Source organism: Arvicanthis niloticus, chromosome 17 (genome assembly GCF_011762505.2).
Source record: "Arvicanthis niloticus isolate mArvNil1 chromosome 17, mArvNil1.pat.X, whole genome shotgun sequence".
Classification (NCBI taxonomy): domain Eukaryota; kingdom Metazoa; phylum Chordata; class Mammalia; order Rodentia; family Muridae; genus Arvicanthis; species Arvicanthis niloticus.
In genome coordinates, this window is record NC_047674.1 from 11,245,152 (window position 1) to 11,265,092 (window position 19,941).

Sequence of the window (19,941 nt, forward strand, 5' to 3'; positions counted from 1 at the left end):
CACAAGCAAGGAAATAAACTGTAAAGGACTTTGTCAAACTTTAACCACTGCTTGTTAGAGAATTACCAAGGACAGTCTGTGCCCAGCATGCAACACCACACCTCACAGAAGGTGTCCAGGCCTCTCCATAAGAGCAAGAGTGGCCATTAACCACAAAGAAGCAATAGGGTCACCAAAAGAATGCTGCTCTGAACCTTAACAGAGAATTAAAATAAACACTCCCATGGAAAACAGCACAAGATAGAAGGAAGACTGCCACCTTCTGTCCTCCACAGAAATCCTGGGTTCTTTTTTCCCAAAATAAAGGGGAAAGAGAGAGAGTTAGAAAGAAAGAGAGAGAGAGAGAGAGAGAGAGAGAGAGAGAGAGAGAGAGAGAGAGAGAAAGGAAGGAAGGAAGAAAGAAAGAAAGAAAGAAAGAAAGAAAGAAAGAAAGAAAGAGTAAGAGAAAAGAAAAGAAAGAGTAATCATGTCTCAGACTTCAGCAAAGATCTTCCTGGAGTTATTGAAAACTTCCAGATAGCCTCTATTGTAAAAAGAAAAAAATATATACTAATACAAAAAAATATATAAATTCTTGATGTCTAAGGATAGTAATTGTTATGGATGAGCCTGGTGCTGTTTTTAATTTTGACATAAATTCTGCTTTCCTGGGAGGGGCTGCAGACAAGGAATGAGTCACATACTCAGGTGAGTGCTTGTGAACCAATCCCCTAATGAATAAAGGAGACAATCAGTGGGCCAGTAGGAGGGACTTCCAGGTTGGATAGGGAAAGAGAGGAAGCGGAGAGAGTTAGGGCCCTTTTGGAGAGGGACAGTGAGAGGACAAGATGTAACTACTAGTATCGCCCAGTTTCTATGGAGGATCCACCAGGATTCCCCACCGGAGGATTTAGAGTTAATATAGATACAAGATTAGAATTTCAGTTGTTGTGCCCAGAGATTAAGTTACCATTGTTTCTAAACTAAGTTTATGTGGTGTTTTCCTTCCCACAGCTGTTCTACGGGGTTCCAGAGAAAGGTACACCACCAAAGCATGAGTTTGCCCGATGTTCACCACAAAGGCTGTGGGGGTTTTGAAGCATGGGGCTAGCGTGGTAGCAACCCAGCAGTAGGAACTTAGCAAGCTGGGTGGAGATGTTTCAGGAACCACCAGGCCAGAAAGTCTGTTGAGATAAGAACACCCCACTGGTGCCATGTGGCCCGCTGGAGCCTGGTGTAGTGTGGGAATTTGCCGTTGTTTTGGTTTTTGGTTTTTTTTTTTTTAAATATTTCCTGCAACAAGTAATTTCTTTGTTATACAACTATTGTGATCTCATATAACTACTGTTTTCTGTAAATAAAAGAAAAGAAGACAGTATCTTGCTTTCCAGATCAGATGGTCACTCTTTCTTCCTGACTCTGTCTTTTCTTTTATCTCTATTGAACATATCTGATTGGAAAACAACCATTCACATTTCCTGGAGTTCAGCTTTAGTCTTGAATCCGCCACTGATGCCTTTAATCAAGGAGGGTTATTTACCATGGTCTCATGTAACTTGAAAGGGGGAAAGTGCTGTATATTCACCATAGTGTACTAGTAGAAAATGTCCCTTCCATGAATCCCTTTTTCAAATACAGCTCGCTCACATGGGTGAAAACTAAGGGCATGACTGAGGTCACATAAAACCTCTAGAAATAATTAGCTTATTCTATTCAAAAACAAAACTTTCAATAATAAAGCACAATATAATTAAATGTGGCAACAAAAGAATGAAGAATGTGTGTATATCATTTGTATTCAATTGTACTCTCCTTTTGATGCCTAGAAATAGCAAGGTGTTTCTATAATTTTTAATCTTATGATGTCTAGATCTGCACTCCAGCTCTTGACTGATAAAGAGTGTAGAGCATCCACTGGTCCCTGCAGTGGAATTGCAAAGGACAAACAGGTCCTTGCCCCCTGGAAACACGAGACACTATTGTACACCAAAGATTTGAGAACAGAACAGCCAATAGCATATCAATGTGACCAATGGTTTTACAATCGTAATTGCCCGTGTATTGTTTTGTGCCTGGGGATTATAAGTGTATACCACCACAACTGGCCAGATCATAGCGTCATAATTATAGGCTGAGGTAAACATGGGACTTACCTACTAATCCCCAATACACACACACAAAAATTGGTGGAAATGTCCTATTGCTGAAAACCACACCTACACTCACTGAACAGAGCACAGTGAAGCAGGTGCCTACCTAGAGCCTTCACCAATACTGACTAGTGTTCATAGTGCTGTGCACACTACCAGAGAAAGGTAAACACCAACCCATCTATAATAGTACAATAGTGGCACAAAAAATTGTGAGAATAACAAACCATCATCTGATTGGAATTAAGGCCCACTCCATGAGATGGAATCCACGGCCAACACTGATCAGGTGACCAAGAACCTGAGAGTAGTTAGGTCAGGGACCTAGAGTAAAACTAAATACTACAGTTCTGCTAAAGGAATGTGTAGCAATAAAATGACTTCTAACGACATTCTGCTATACTCATAGATAAGTGCCTTACTCAGCCATCATCGAAAGCTTCCTCCTCAGAAGACAGGAACAAACCCAGAGACCCACAACTGGACAATATGCAGAGAGTAAGAGACCTTAGAACATTCAGCCTTAAATGGGAGGTCTCCATCAAATTCCTTCACTCTGTGCTAAGATGTCTCTATAAAAGAGGATCTGGAAAGAACTTAAGAGCAAATGGGGATGGAGGACACCAAGAAGCAAAGGCCTTTTTGATACAACAGGACCAACACACATATGAACCCACAGAGACTGTGGTAGCATACAGAGGCCTGCACAAATCTAAGCCAGATGGAGCCCCAGCACTGAGAAGGCAAATAGACACAAGCCCTCACACCTAACTGTTGAGGCCCAAGCTTGAGTCCCTGTTCGGGCGCCAAAATGTTGGGGTCCACACTAGCCCTACGTTGGGGCGTCCAAAATAAATGTTGCAGCACAGGCAAAATGTTGAGGCCTGGGCCAACCCACGTTTGGGCGGCCACTGTATCCCGGCCCAAGCTGCTGCTCTGGTCTGCGGGTCGGGGTTCAGCAAGAGCGAGGGTGAGGACAGACTCAAAGAATGGAGATCAGACAGAGTATGATTCAATCCCGTTTATTCTTCAGTCTCTCTTCCTCTAAGTGTCTCCTTCTCTGTCTCCTCTGTCTGCTGTGTCTTACTTCTAAACCATGCCTCTAAGTTACACCTTTAATCATGCCCTTAGGTCTTGTCTCTAACTCTGATCTCTATACTTCTAAGTCATACTCTTAAGTCATGCACCCTTAATCTCACACACCTTTAATCTCACACACCTTTAATCTCACACACCCAAGGTATCCAAACCAAGATTATTGGAGTGTGCTCAGCTGTTGTAGGCTATTGTAATCCAAGTCTCATGTCAGGGTATATGGCTCAAGATGGCTGCAAAGCTGATATCCGATTTCTGCTAAAAGTTGGCCCCCAACACCTAACCCAGAGGCTATCTCTAATTGATAACAGTTTAAAAAAGGAAAAATTCATTTTTTCCAACGGAGACCCACTGGGTACACAAACCACACTTAAGGGCAGGTCCCATGCCCAGCAGTAAGTAACTAACACAAAATGAATTCAATTATATTTTTGGAGCATTTTTGTTTCACAATGCTTTCTCTGGGATTTTTTTTTCATTGTTTATGTATTATGGTTTCCTATTTTGCATTCATGGGTTTTCTATGTGTGTAAATATGTGTGTGTGTGTGTGTGTGTGAGAGAGAGAGAGAGAGAGAGAGAGAGAGAGAGAGAGAGAGAGAGAGAGTCTGTATGTGTTTCTCGTGCTTTTCCTTTGGCTCTTTTTTTGCTTTAAGACTGTTTACTCCTATTCTGGTCGGTTTGTTTTTATTTTATTATTTAGATGTCTGTTTGTATTCTAATGAGAGAAAGGATGTGGATTTGAGTGGATGAGGAACTAGAGAGAATCTGAGAGGAGTTGGAAGAGGGGATACCATTATCCAAATATATTGTGTGAAAAAAATCTATTTTCAACTTAAAAAAAAAACAAATAGACAATTTTTATCCCCTTTGCAGGTAGAACAATGGAAACTTCAATCTTGGAGTTTGTGGGGTATCTGACAGTTTATAGAGTTTTGGTATCTGGAGACAATCTGTCAATAGAAGCTTCTTCCTGTGGTTTTAAAAAAGAAAGAAGGAGTTGCATCTGATTTTATTTAAGATGCAAACCTAAAGAGAATGAGAAAGGGTACAGCAGCCAAGGAACTGAAGAGAGTTCAGAAGTTAAAAAGCAGAAATACATGGAAAACTGCCCACTGATAACAAAACTTTTCAAACTATGGTCTAAGTCATGCCATATTCTCTGTGCAATAAAGTGGATAAAACTGGCTTCAGTCACTTGCAACATGCAAAAGTCTAATAATCACTCAGAGACATACAAATGTGCCTAATCTATTTCTACTGATGCCAAGCTTGTAAAAAGGGAGAAAGTAAAACATGTTCTTAAAAGAGGCACTGAGGAAGAATTAAAATACAAAAATAACCATGATCAACACAAATTTTGGATCATAGGTATCCTTAAAAGCAAGTATGAAATCACAAAGGCCTATGCGTGCTCTATATTGACAAGAACAGTGGCTAGACTCCTGTCACTTTAAGATTATTTATTCTGTTACATTGTGTACTTCATGCCCCTTTCCTTTCTGTGGTTGGAGTCATTACTTAAAGGCTAAAAGCAAAAGCGACAGACAGGTGATGATAAATGCAACAAGCCAACGCAAACTGAAAGCCCGCTGACTGAGGAGCAGAGAGAGAGAGGAAGCTAAAATGCCAGCCTGACTTTATGCACATCCTGGACTCAGGAAGTGAACATATCTGGTACTTTGGAAGATAGGAGTGAGGGGGAAATTCAAACATGATTAGGTGACTATCTATAGGAAAACTAGTAAGACGCTAAAGTCCACATCTACCCCAGTAGCCTCATGACTTCTCTGCTTTGCTGATCCGAGGACTAAAGACTGGATAAACAAGCTATGGGCCAGAGGGCAAAAATTATTGATGATGAGCTTGGGCCAGAGCAATAACATTAACTGAAGGGAAATCTACTTATCAATCCCCTGCCTCAACTTGACTCCTACATCACCTCCCTATACAAGCAGGAAGCTTGGGAAATTTATAGAATGAAAGAAAATACTGAGATATGGAGTCAGGGTCTTCAACAAAATAGATGCTCCCTGTCAATCACCCTAGTCATGCTCTACATAAGGATCACAACTCCTACTCAGTGTTCTAGGCAATGATACTTAGCAATTACTAAAGATATTCAGAGATTTCAAAAAAAATCCTTCTAAAAGAAAATATTAATGCAAAGCAAATTAGCAATGGTTGTCTCTACTTATATACATAGTACACACACATGCACATGCATGCACACATATACATGTGCACACACATCATACATACACACAGACACATACACACATGCACATACAGACACACATATACACACACGCCTCTGGACACACACATACACCTACCTCAGAGATCGTGATGGTTAATACTGGTTGTCAATCTGATTTAATCTGAAATCAAGTAAGAAACATGTCTCTCAGAGGGTCTGTGGTGACATTTTCTAAAAGGATTAACTGAGGAAGTTCGACCTCCCTCCAAAGTGGTGGCACTTCGCAGTGGCCATCTAGAGGTAAGCTGTTCTAAGAGAAAGGCGGTGCTTCCTTGGCTGCCAGAAGTGTCTCTGTTGTCCCTGCAATGGTTGTCATCTTTTACTAACACTAGAACTGAACTTCTTCAACAATGACAATGAAAAACGACACTGTTCCAGGAGTTCTCTAGGCCTTCAGTGCCAGACTAGGAAAGCTGAAGGGTAGACTGAGGAGTGACTTCTCAGCCTTGCCAACAAGTATAGACAACCACTGTTAAACAACCCAGAATGCACCATGTAAGCCAATCTAATGAATTGCCTTTGTAATCCATATTCCTTCTATAATATTCTGTCTCTCTAGAGCAGTGGTTCTCAAGCTGTGGGTCACAACCCCTTCGAGGGTCAAATGACACTTTCACAGGAGTCACATGTCAGATGCCCTATGTATCCAAAACTTACATTATGACTCATAGCAGTAGCAAAATTACAGTATGAAGTAGCAATGAAATAATTTTATGTATAGGGGTCACCACAACATGAGGAACTGTATTAAAGGGTTGAAGTCTTAGGAAGGTTGAGAACCACTGCTCTAGAGAAACCTATCAGAGAAGGAAACTAAGATCATTAAAAACGGGTGAAAATTATAACACCTGTATGTATTTTCAGAGAAAGAGAGAAAAAGAATATTCATATGACACAAAGGGGAGAGAATTTTTGCATAAAGACTTCAGTAAAGGTCTTTTAAAAATACATGATTGATAAAATTAAAATTACAGAAATCATTGACTATAAAATGTAATATAAAAGTTGAAATCTCCCAGACAACAAAACACAAAAAAAACTAAAGATGATAAGGAAAACAAATGGGGCCACTTGAGGACTTTAAACATCTGAACAAAATTATTTCAAATACACAAATTATTAAAAGGCAGACAAGTTGATATTGCCAAATAAATCATAAAATGAAATTCATTTACAGTAAAAGGCAGGTTCTCGGGACGAAAGTAGCAATGCCCTACCACCATGTACAGGTTATAAATTAGAAGATGCTGGACCAGTGAACTCAAAATTATGTAAAGTGTATTTTCCAGCATGAATTTCTGTACTCAGCAAAATACTTGGAAAACATGAGGCACTATGAATGTAAACAGAGTATCTGATGGCCCTGGGGACCAGAAAAACAAATGTGTCTCGTTGGACAAAGTCCAAGATACACGACAGGACTGTTCTTTGCTCTAGTTTTTTCCAGCTTTCAAGGATGCCACCAGTTCTTAGCTAGTGAAACCCTTGGGTCTTTCTGCTACTACTTTTATTCTGATTCTTCTGGGCTTAAAGGAAGCTTATGAACGCTCAAGAATCCATGGATAGACAACCTCGGCTCACCTCCTTCTATTAAGAAGAGCTGACTGAAAGCTATAAGTTCATCTATTAACTTACCATGCAGCAAAAGGTATTCACAAATCCTAAGCACAAGAAAGTAGATGTATTTAGAGACCATTAATCTACCTACCATGGTGTGCAAAACTGAAAAACTAACACAGTATTTTGAAACCTTTGAATGCCTGCAGAAATTGCTGAAAGGTTGGGTGCCTTCTACAGAGATCACTTTGGAAATAGGAAGAAGAGACTTCTATAGTTTCTATCCGAAGCATAGAATTATCTCGTATTATAAATCATGCACACTAATTGATATCATAAAAGAGCAATAACAAATTCTGTAGTGCTGTTTCTCTTCCCTTCTAGCTTTGGTACCTATCAGAAGCCTACACCAACAGGCTTCTGAAGCCATTGTCAAAACAAGAGTTGTTGATACATAGCTTTTGATTTGTAAGACATATGCTTTGTGCTGACTGAAAAAAAAGTCCCTTGGGTCTAAGGAGGGGGCACTGCAAAAGCTTGGCACTACTAGCTTATTTTTGCCATAAAACGTACCTGAAAAGAATCTGACGACAAAATAAACAAGCCTTTGCACAAGAGGTTAAACCCCTTTTCTTTCTGTCTAGAAGGAGAAATTTGAGCTTTCAGGGATCCTGAGACTTAGAACCAGGCCACTAAGCCTGGTGGGACAAGAGAACCCATTAGCAATGAAACTATCAGCACTGCTCCTCTTCCACAGCAGGGAAATTTGTGTAAGTACACACAAGACCTACAGACCATGCATCACTTGGCTGTGATAGAGGCAAGTTAGCTGCTCTAGAGGACACCCCACCAATCCCTTAGATCTGCCACAAGTGGCATAATTTACTTTCCCCTTAGTTTTCTGAACTTTACCACCTGTCCCTTTGTGACACCCCACAGGGAAGTCATGTGTCCCCTGCACTAGACTGTACTGAATTACACACATTATACCAGTGCTTCCTGTGAGAAGCAATTGTAAAGGATCTGTCTCATCCTTATGTGTATTTGAGAACCATGCATCCTTTTGTCATAGATTTCGCCACTTACAGTACTATGATCCGGCTCCTTTTCTCACTACATCCCTCACTGAACTGTGAAATCTTAAGGCAAATAAGATACCTGTTGCCTTCACATCCCCAGCAGTCGCTAATGCAGCAAGTACTTGACAGATGATCCCTTAATGAGTAAGTGCTTATGGTGTTGCAGTGTAAAGCTTCTCCCCAGACTGACATACTCTAATGTCAGAGATTTCATACATATACAGATTCCACACACAGAGTAAATCAGCATGGTTATAAGAAAATAAAGTAACAGAATATTAATTTGAATATTTGTAGCAACATGATCTAAGAATTATTAGAGATATGGTTTTCAAATCCAATGCCTTCTTATTTACAGATGTGTATCACACTGCTCAGGCAGACTAAGGTTCAAACTTCTTTACTACATACTATCAGTGTTACACTGGATTACTTTATCCTTCATAACATTATTTCCTTTTATATCTTCATATTTCTTTTTTCTTCTTTTTTTATTTTTATTGGTTGTTTTATTTATTTACATTTCAAATATTATCCCCCTTCTTGGTTTCCCCTCCACAAACTCCTTATCCCATTCCCCACCCCCTGCTTCTGTGAGGGTGCTCTCCCACACACACACACCCACTCCCGCCTTCCCATCTTGGCATTCTCCTACACTGGGGCATCCAGCCTTCACAGAACCATATTTCCCTTTTTATATATAGATAAATTAATTAAACCCAATTGTATAGGTGATGTATTAATGAGATAATACATAGTTAACTGCACAAATCAGATAGAATAGATACAGAAGTATATACTAAAGCACACCACGTGAGCAGCTGCCTCTTAGTTCCTCATCTTTCCAAATACTCATAATGCAATCTGGGTCTCTCATATTTACAAAGCCATTCATAATTGCAGCAATAAATGGTTTGTTATATGTATATTATTATACTTAATAGAAACATTTTTATAAATCAATTTTCTTTTTATGCATTACCCCAATTCAAGACAATACATTTTATTTTTTATTGGAAAATAATTCACCTTTGCCCTTCAGTTCATAAAATAATGTTTATTACTTTAATTTTTGTCTTACAATCCACTTGCCCCTCTCCCAGTCTGCCCTCCCACAGTTCCTCATCCCATTCCTCTTCCCCCCTGTCTCCAAGAGGATCTCCCCCTAACCCACACCAGGCCTCCCTGCTCCCTGGAGCCTCAAGTCTCTCAAGGGTTAGGCAAGTCTTCTCCAACTGACTAAGCAATACTCTACTGTATATGTGTCAGGGGCCTTGGACCAAGCTCCTGTATGCTGCCTGGTTGGCGGTTCAGTGTCTGAGAGATGCATTTTATAGTTTCCTTTAAATTTAAAAGGAAAAAAAAAAAAAAAAAAAAAAACCTTACACTCTAGTTAATACAAGAAATCTAGGAAACACAAATTATAGCTGCCAGTCCAAAAATCTAAGAAATGAAAGGAACACTTAAAGATAAAACTTTTAAAGCATTATTAAATATTTACATCTAAACCCAGGTTTAGTATTCAAAACCACTGTCTTAGCCATTTTGTCCAAAAGAGTTCGTGTATGTAGAATAATCAGGAAGAAATTGCAAATGACACGAAATGAAACTGAATACAGCAAATACAGACTCAAAGCCAAAAACATTTGTTAAGCATTATGGAACCTGGCTGTACAACCATCAACATACCATGAAGAATTTTATTCACCAGCTGCAAGTAAGCCCCTTCCAGAGAAACTGTGCAGAGATTTGAATCTTAACAACCATTCCAGTATTTGAAGGGGCAATACAATGCAATGCTATTACAGACATCTATAATAATTGACTTTGTAAATATCCCTAACTTAGACACCTATTTTCAGTGCAACTCCCAGGCAAAGAGCAGCTCCTAATGAATATACTGGGGGCTTCCCTTTTTCTCTGTCTTGATGCTGTCACCCACAGATCTCCCCAGGCCTTACATTTCTCCTCTCATTTTCAGGGCATCCCATCATGGTTTCCGCAGGGTTAGCTCCTGGACAGGCTCTGTGCTAATCCCTTTTCACACATCATCTCAGACTGTATTCACATCTCTCGTGGGACACAGGTAAACATCGGAGCATGTGACAATGAGAATCAGTAACCTGCCTAACATCGATGCAGTCGCCACCTGGTAGAGCACAAGCTTATACGCCAAACTCAACCTTTTTTTTTTTTTTTTTTTATTAGATCTTTCATTTACACTTCAGATACCATCCTGTTTCCCCATTCCCCCCCCCTTAGAAAACCCCTATCCCATGCCCCGTTTTCATTTTGCATTTATACATTTTTTTAAGAAATGTTAATCATAGGCTTTATAAGTTTGGTATTGTTCAATCAGAGGTGTAACCCACTACCCAACCTAGATATATCAACTATCTTTGACTGGTGGAGATACATGAACATCTGCTTCCCTGTCTCCCCCCTCTATCTCTCTTTCATCACCTAGCTTCTCCTCTCCTTCTTCTTCTCCTCTTCTTACTCCTTTTCTTCCTCTCAGTACTCCTCCCACCTTAGCTCCTCCTACACATCACCCTTCCTGTTAAAAGGAAACTTTTCTCTCAAAATACAATTAGAGCATAATTATGCCTATTTGTACCAGTGAGGTACAAGATAGTCCTAATACCCAGTCCATCCTTTTGTTGACTAACCAGCACCTCTGTCATCTATCCTAACTAAAACACTTAGTTCTGAACCTGGCTTTTTCCTTGGCTTTAGGATGAATGTCAGCTGATGACCATACACTCAGATCTTTTCTCTCAAAGTAAATAGCTATAAGTTTTCAACCCCATCAGAAATCCAGAATGACTGAGTTGACTATAATTGTGGGAAGCACAAAGCATAGCTTCTAAAACTTAGCCAATTTATAGAGACCTCTGAACACCTGGACACTCGCTCTACTTCAAAACGTTGGAGCATCTGTTCTTCTGCCTTCTGGCCCAGGATCATCTGACAGACCTTAGTGCTGCAGAATTATTAAGGGCTGATTACTCTGTCTAGGCACATATAATCAGTCGACTATTCTGCAAGTGTGTCCTTTTCTGGACAGTAATTTGTCTGTAGAAGGAAAGTGGCAATTCTTGCCTAGTGGCTGTCTCACCACAACTGGAGTAACTCCAAGGATACTCAATTTCTTCTTAGAATTTAACATAGGAAGCTGTCCGGAGCAGACAGGTCTCTAATGAAAATGAACATTAATACTGAAATGTTTGTCATGTCAATTCTAAGGATTTCTGATGTTTTGAAAACCAGCTATCCATGTAAGGTAATCTGGACTGTTGCCTGTTAACTCCACTCAGCTATTTCTAAATAAAACATAGAGAACACCCTTATAATAAACTCCAAGTCATGAATTTGCTATAGTCCCTTAACTCACAGGCTGACCATCTCAAATCAGTTAAAAAAGTTAAAGAAGGACTGGGTCTAAGCTTTGTATTCCTAAGTGTGTTATACTGGTACAATGCCTATGAGAGTAACAATATTCATCTCACTCTTATATCACTAAGAAGCTCATGCCAATGAAAACCTTAAAATTTGTAAATAAAGTAAATTGGTGCCATTTAAGAATTTATATCTTCATCTTGATATTAATTATACAGATTTCTACTAATAGGTTATGGCTATGCAATAAACCCTAGCTAATCCTCTCTATTCCGACAAAACCACTACTTTTCCCTAGGGAGACAGCCCAACATTTGCCACCTTAGTCCCCATGCCCAGGGAATAGGGGCGCTGACTCATCATTAGCTTCTTCAAGCTGATTATGGGCGTTGAGATATTAGAAGAGGAGTGGGGGGGAGAGCAAGTTGACAATCCTCTGATGCTGTGTCTTCGCTGCCTCCAGATGGAATTCACGGACCTCAGAGGTTTGAGCAGGTCTGCCCAGCTTGCTTGTTGAGTAGATACACCAAGGCTGATCATTCTGCAATATACAATTCTCAAAACAAATTTTAGTATCAAGATAGTTTTTTTTTTTAAAGAGGGCTGACATTTTATTAAGAATGTTGGTTCTAACTGCTTTTCTATTTTTCCCCTCTTTTATTGGATATAATATTTACATTTCAAATTTTATCCCCTTACCATATTTCCCCCACCACCCAGGAACCCCTTATCCCATCCCCCCTCCTCCTGCCTCTATGAAGGTGTTACCCACCTACCCCCAGCCTCCCTCCCCACCCTCAGATTCCCCCCCTCAGTGCTCAGCCTTCAGGGTACCAATGATCTTGTCTCCCACCTATGCCCAACAGGGCCATCCTCCCCTACATATACAGCTGGAGTCATGTATCTCTCCCTATGTGCACCTGGGCTGGTGGTTTAGACCCTGGGGAGCTCTGGCTGGTTGGTATTCTTGCTCTCCTCACAGGGCCACCAGCCCGTATGGTTCACGGTTCCCTCAATTTACTCTCTAACTCCTCCATTGGGAACTTTGATCAGATTAATGGATAGCTGTGGGTATCTGTCTCTGGGTATGTCCGACTCTGAGAGACCTCTAAGGAGACAGCCTTATCAGGCTGCTGTCAGCTTTCCCATCCTGACATCCCTATCAGCGTCTATTTTTGGTGACTGCCTATGGAATGAATACCCAGACACAATGGTCTCCCTACAACCCCCCCTTATGATTCTGACCCACACTGTGTCTCCATATTTGCTCCCTTGGTTATTTAGTTACTCCTTCTAAGAAAGACCTAGGCATCCTCACTTGTTCTTTCTTCTTCATGGGCTTCGTGTCTTCTGGTAGTTGAATCTTTGTTGTTTCAAACTTTTGGGCTAATCTCCGCTTATCAGTGAGTAAATACCATGTGTGTTCTTTTGTGATTGGGTTACCTCACTCAGGATGATATTTTCTAGATCCATCCATTTACCTAAGAATTTCTCGAATTCATTATTTTTAATAGCTGAGTAATATTCCATTGTGTAAATGTACCACATTTTTTGTATCCATTCCTCTGTTGAAGGGCATCTGGGTTCTTTCCAGCTTCTGGCTATTATAAATAGGGCTGCTATGAACATAGTGGAGCATATGTCTTTGTTATTTGTTGAGGCATTTTCTGGGTATATACCCAGAAGTGGTATAGCTGGGTCCTCAGGTAGTGCTATGTCCAATTTTCTGAGGAACCGCCAGACTGACTTCCAAAGTGGTTGTACCAGCTTGCAACCCCACCAACAATGCAGGAGTGTTCCTCTTTCTTCACATCCTCGCCAGCATCTACTATCACCTGAGTTTTTGATCTTAGCCATTCTGACTGGTGTGAGGTGGTATCTCAGTGTTGTTTTGATTTGCATTTCCCTGATGACTAAGGATGTTGAGCATTTCTTAAGGTGCTTCTCGGCCATTCGAGTTTCCTCAGTTGAGAATTCTTTGTTTAGCTCTGTACCCCATTTTTTAATGGGGTTATTTTGTTGTTTGGCGTCTAATTTCTTGAGTTCTTTGTAAATATTAGATATTAGCCCCCTATCAGATGTAGGATTGGTAATGATCTTTTCCCAATCTGTTGGTTGCCGTTTTGTCTTGTTGACAGTGTCCTTTGCCTTACAGAAGCTTTGCAATTTGATGAGGTCCCATTTGTCGATTCTTGATCTTAGAGCATAAGCCATTGGTGTTCTGTTCAGGAACTTTTCCCCTGTGCCTAGGTATTCGAGGGTCTTCCCCAACTTCTCTTCTAATATTTTCAGTGTACCTGGCTTTATGTGAAGGTCCTTTATCCACTTGGACTTGAGCTTTGTGCAAGGAGATAAGAATGGATTAATTTGCATTCCTCTACATGTTGACCTCCAGTTGAGCCAGCACCACTTGTTGAAAATGCTGTCCTTTTTCCACTGGATGAATTTAGCTCCCTTGTCAAATATCAAGTGACCATAGGTATTCGGGTTCATTTCTGGGTCTTCAATTCTGTTCCATTGATCGTCCTTTCTGTCTCTGTACCAATACCAAGCAGTTTTTATCACTACTGTTCTGTAGTACAGTTTGAGGTCCGGAATGGTGATTCCCCCAGAGGTTCTTTTATTGTTGAGAATAGTTCTCGCTATCCTAGGTTTTTTGTTATTCCAAATGAATTTGTAAATTGCTTTTTCTATCTCTATGAAGAATTGATTTGGAATTTTGATGGGTATTGCATTGAATCTGTAGATTGCTTTTGGCAGGATAGCCATTTTTACTAAATTAATCTTGCCAATCCAGGAGCATGGGAGATCTTTCCATCTTCTGAGATGTTCTTCAATTTCTTTCTTGAGAGACTTGAAGTTCTTGTCATACAGATCTTTCACTTGCTTTGTTAGATTCACTCCAAGATAATTTATTTTATTCGTGGCTATTGTGAAGGGTGTCATTTCCCTGATTTCTTTCTCTGCCTGTTTATCCTTTGAGTAGAGGAAGGCTACTGATTTGTTTGAGTTGATTTTATATCCAGCCACATTGCTAAAGTTGTTTATCAGGTTTAGGAGTTCTCTGGTGGAAGTTTTAGGTTCACTTAAGTATACTATCATGTCATCCGCAAATAGTGAAATTTTGACTTCTTCCTTTCCTATTTGTATCCCTTTGACTTCCTTTTGTTGTCTAATTGCTCTAGCTAAGACTTCCAGTACTATATTGAATAGGTAAGGTGAGAGTGGGCAGCCTTGCCTAGTCCCTGATCTTAGTGGGATTGCTTCCAGTTTCTCTCCATTTAGTTTGATGTTGGCTACTGGCTTGCTGTATATTGCTTTTACTATGTTTAGATATGGGCCTTGTATTCCTGATCTTTCCAAGACTTTTAACATGAAGGGATGTTGAATTTTGTCAAATGCTTTCTCAGCATCTAGTGATATGACCATGTGGTTTTTCTCTCTGAGTTTATTTATGTAGTGGATTACATTGATGGATTTCCGAATATTGAACCATCCCTGCATTCCTGGGATAAAGCCTACTTGATCTTGATGGATAATTGTTTTGATGTGTTGTTGGATTCGGTTTGCGAGAATTTTATTGAGTATTTTTGCATCAATATTCATAAGAGAGATTGGTCTGTAGTTCTCTTTCTTTGTTGGGTCTTTCTGTGGTTTAGGTATGAGTGTAATGGTAGCTTCATAGAATGAATTGGGTAGTGTTCCTTCTGTTTCTATTCGATGGAATAACTTGAAGAGGATTGGTATTAGGTCTTCCTTGAAGGTCTGAAAGAATTCTGCACTGAAACCATCTGGCCCCGGACATTTTTTGGTGGGAAGATTTTTAATGACTGTGTCTATTTCTTTAGGCGTTATGGGACTGTTTACATGGTTTATCTGCTCCTCATTTAACTTTGGTACCTGGTATCTATCTAGAAAATTGTCCATTTCCTCCAGATTTTCCAATTTTGTTGAGTATAGGCCTTTGTAGTAGGATCTGATAATTTTTTTAATTTCCTCTGTTTCTGTTGTTATGTCTCCCTTTTCAGTTCTGATTTTATTAATTTGAATGCTGTCTCTGCGCCCTTTGGTTAGTCTGGCTAAGGGTTTGTCTATCTTGTTGATTTTCTCAAAGAACCAGCTCCTGGTTTTGTTGATATTTTGTATAGTTCTTTTTGTTTCAACTTGGTTGATTTCAGCCCTGAGTTTGATTATTTCCTGCCGTCTACTCCTCTTGGGTATACTAGCTTCTTTTTGTTCTAATGCTTTCAGGTTTGCTGTCAAGTTGTTGATGTATGCTCTTTCCACTTTCTTTTTGTGAGCACTTAGAGCTATGATTTTTCCTCTTAGTACTGCTTTCAATGAGTCCCACATGTTTTGATATGATGTGTCCTCATTTTCATTTAAATCTAAAAAGTCTTTAATTTCTTTCTTAATTTCTTCCTTGACCAAGTTGTCATTGAGTAGAGCATTGTTCAGTTGCCAAGTGTATGTTGGTTTTCTGATGTTTTTGTCCATGTCAAAGACAAGTCTTAATCCATGGTGGTCTGATAAGGTGCTGGGGATTATTTCAATCTTTTTGTATCTGTTGAGGCCTGTTTGTGACCAATTATATGGTCTATTTTCGAGAAGGTACCATGAGGTGCTGAGAAGAAGGTGTATTCTTTTGTTTTAGGGTGAAATGTTCTATAGATGTCAGTTAAGTCCAATTGGTTCATAACTTCTGTTAGTTTCATTGTGTCTCGATTTAGTTTCTGTTTCCATGACCTGTCCATAGCTGAGAGTGGGGTGTTGAAATCTCCCACTATTATTGTGTAGGGTGCAATGTATGCTTTAAGTTTTAGTAAAGTGTCTTTTATGTATGCGGGTGCCCTTACATTTGGGGCATAGATGTTGAGAATTGCAAGTTCCTCTTGGTACATTTTTCCTTTCATGAATATGAAGTGTCCTTCTTTATCTTTTTTGATTACTTCTGGTTGAAAACTGATTTTATTTGATATTAGAATCACTACTCCAGCTTGTTTCTTGGGACCATTTGCTTGGTAGATTGTTTTCCAACCTTTTACTCTGAGGTAGTGTCTGTCCTTTCCACAGAGGTGCGTTTCCTGAATGCAGCAAAATGTTGGGTCCTGTTTATGTATCCAGTCTGATAGTCTATGTCTTTTTACTGGAGAATTGAGTCCATTGATATTAAGAGATATTAAGGAAAAATGAGTGTTGTTTCCTGTTATTTTTGTTATTGGCAGTGGGGATATGTTTGTGTAGCTACCTTCTTTTACGGTTTTTGGAAGATTACTTTCCTGCTTTTTCCAGGTTGTAGTTTCCCTCCTTGTGATGGAGTTTTCCACCAATTATCCTTTGAAGTGCTGGGTTTGTGTTGAGATACTGTGTAAATTTGGATTTGTCATGGAATATTTTGGTTTCTCCATCAATAATGATTGACAGTTTTGCTGGGTATAGTAGTCTGGGCTGACATTTATGTTCTTTTAGGGTCTGTATGATATCAGTCCAGGATCTTCTGGCTTTTATGGTCTCTGGTGAGAAGTCTGGTGTAATTCTTATAGGTCTGCCTTTATATGTTACTTTGCCTTTTTCCCTTACTGCTTTTAGTATTTTTTCTTTGTTTTGTACATTTGATGTTTTGACTATTATGTGGCGGGAAGTATTTCTTTTCTGGTCTAAACTATTTGGAGTTCTGTAGGCTTCTTGTATATTTATGGACATCTCTTTCTTTAGGTTAGGGAAGTTTTCCTCTATAATTTTGTTGAGAATATTTACTGGTCCTTTAAGTTGGGAGTCTTCCCCCTCATCTATTCCTATTATCCTTAGGTTTGGCCTTCTCATTGTGTCTTGGATTTCTTGTATATTTTGGGTTAGTAGCCTTTTGTATTTTGCATTTTCTTTGACAGTTGTGTCTATGTTTTCCATGGTATCTTCTGCACATGAGATTCTCTCTTCCATCTCTTGTATTCTGTTGGTAATACTTGTATCTATGACTCCTGATCGTTTTTTTAACTTTTCTATCTCCAGGGTGTTCTCCCTTTGTGATTTCTTTATTGTTTCTACTTCCGTTTTTAGATCCTGCATGGTTTTGTTTAATTCCTTCTCCTGTTTGGTTGCATTTTCTTGTAATTCCTTAAGGGATTTTTGTGTTTCCTCTCTAAGGGTTTCTATCTGTTCTTTGAGAGTGTTATTTATGTCTTTCTTAAAGTCCTCTATCATCATCATGAGAAGTGATTTTAATTCTGAATCCTGCTTTTCTGGTGTGATGGGGTGTTCAGGGCTTGCTATGATGGGGGAACTGGGTTCTGATGATGCCATGTAACTTTGGTTTCTGTTGCTTACGTTCTTGCGCCTGCCTTTTGCCATCTGGTTAATTCTAGTGCTACCTGTACTTCTGTCTCTGATTGAAGCCTGTCTTTCCAGTTGTCTCGCTTTTGTTTGGTCTTCTAGGAGTCCAGATGTCTTTGTGGTTTTTTTCCAGCTGCCCTGATTACAGTGGTATCTCTAGGATGCCTCAGGATATGGTGCCTCCAAGGTAGCAGTCCAGCTAGATGTCTGCTGTTCTGGGTGCAGTGTCTCCTCTTGGATATCTCAGGGTATGTTGTCTGACACTCTGAGTTCAGTTGTTCCTCTGTGGCTCTGGGTTGAGTGGACCTTCCAGTATGTCTCAGGTGGAATCCGGGGTCCACACAACTGCAGACCTGGTAGAGGTCTGGTCTGGGACTCAGACCCTGCAGGCCTCAGACCGGAGGGGGGGCGAGCAGCAGAAGGAGCATGCTAGTGCTGGCTATGGGTTCTATGGATCCCCCAGAATGTGTCTGGGGGACTCCTGGGTGCACTTATCCGCAGGCCTCAGACTGCAAGAGGGGCGAGCAGGGGAAGGGGCGTGCTAGCGCTGGCTATGGGTTCTATGGATCCCCCAGAATGTGTCTGGGGGGCTCCTGGGTGCACTTACCCGCAGGCCTCAGACTGGAGGAGGGGCGAGCGGCGGAAGGGGCGTGCTAGCGCTGGCTATGTGTTCTATGGATCCCCCAGAATGTGTCTGGGGGTTCCTGGGTGCACTTACCCGCAGGCCTCAGACTGCAGGAGGGGCGAGCGGCGGACGGGGCGTGCTAGCGCTGGCTATGGGTTCTATGGATCCCCCAGAATGTGTCTGGGGGGCTCCTGGGTGCACTTACCCGCAGGCCTCAGACTGGAGGAGGGGCGAGCGTCGGAAGGGGCGTGCTAGCACTGGCTATGTGTTCTATGGATCCCCCAGAATGTGTCTGGGGGGCTCCTGGGTGCACTTACCCGCAGGCCTCAGACTGCAGGAGGGGCGAGCGGCAGACGGGGCGTGCTAGCGCTGGCTATGGGTTCTATGGATCCCCCAGAATGTGTCTGGGGGGCTCCTAGGTGCACTCTCTCGCAGGCCTCAGACTGCAGGAGGGGCGAGCAGTGGACGGGGCGTGCTAGCGCTGGCTCCGCCAAACTCAACCTTAACGGACTCATTTCGTTGTCTTTCGCATCTTTCCTGACTGAAAAACAGTTCATTTGAGAAGGCCCAATATAGAAGTAGATGAATTTACGTCAAACCTACGTAGTAGAAATAAGATACAATGTTCACGGTGTGAAACTACTCCTGTACCCTGCACTTCCGAAAGGAAAAAAAAATAGCCAATGAAAATAAACTAAAAGTGTCTGCTTTCCATCCTTCACCCAAAATATGCCCACTTATCCCAGTTAGAAAGTTATGACTTCTCCAGTCAGGTATGAAAGACTGACTTAGGTCCAATGTGATGTTCTGTTTAACCAATAAATGTGGACAGAGTTTAGACACCTGACACTTGGCAGTTACTACCGAACCCTAAAATCTTCTCATTATTGGGGAAACATCTGAAACCTCCCTAGCAAAACTGAGAAGAGGCAAGAAGGAGAGAACAGAACATCACGGACAGAGAGGCTTTGTCTCCCTGACTTCCAAGCAGATGAATAGACAAGCACCTGCGAGCTTGAAAGCCATTCCCACAATGTGCCCTGTGCGAACCTTTTCTGCTCTCTTCAATCTTTGTTTCTTCACTTTTGAATCCTGACTTCACTTTACAGACCACCTCACCTAACTCTTTACCTCCACTGCTGTTTTCCAGAGATCCAAAAGAATAAACGCATGCAGCTCCATGGTTGGACACTACAGGAGAGACGGCCAGAGCAGTTCTCATGGGTCCCTTCCGTTCCTGACAGGTTTCTCACCTCCCACCTGTTCAGCCTCCTCTCTAAAGATACGATGACTGTCCAAGTGGAAAAAAAAAAAAAAAACCCGCAGGTAGATGATAAATGTAGAAACTTTTGCCGACAGCTATTGTAGTTGTTCATAATTTTCCTAAAATAAACTTAACATTACTGCATCATGCATTTCTCAATTATAACACAGTAAATATGCAAATTAGTGCAACAAAACTACAGTT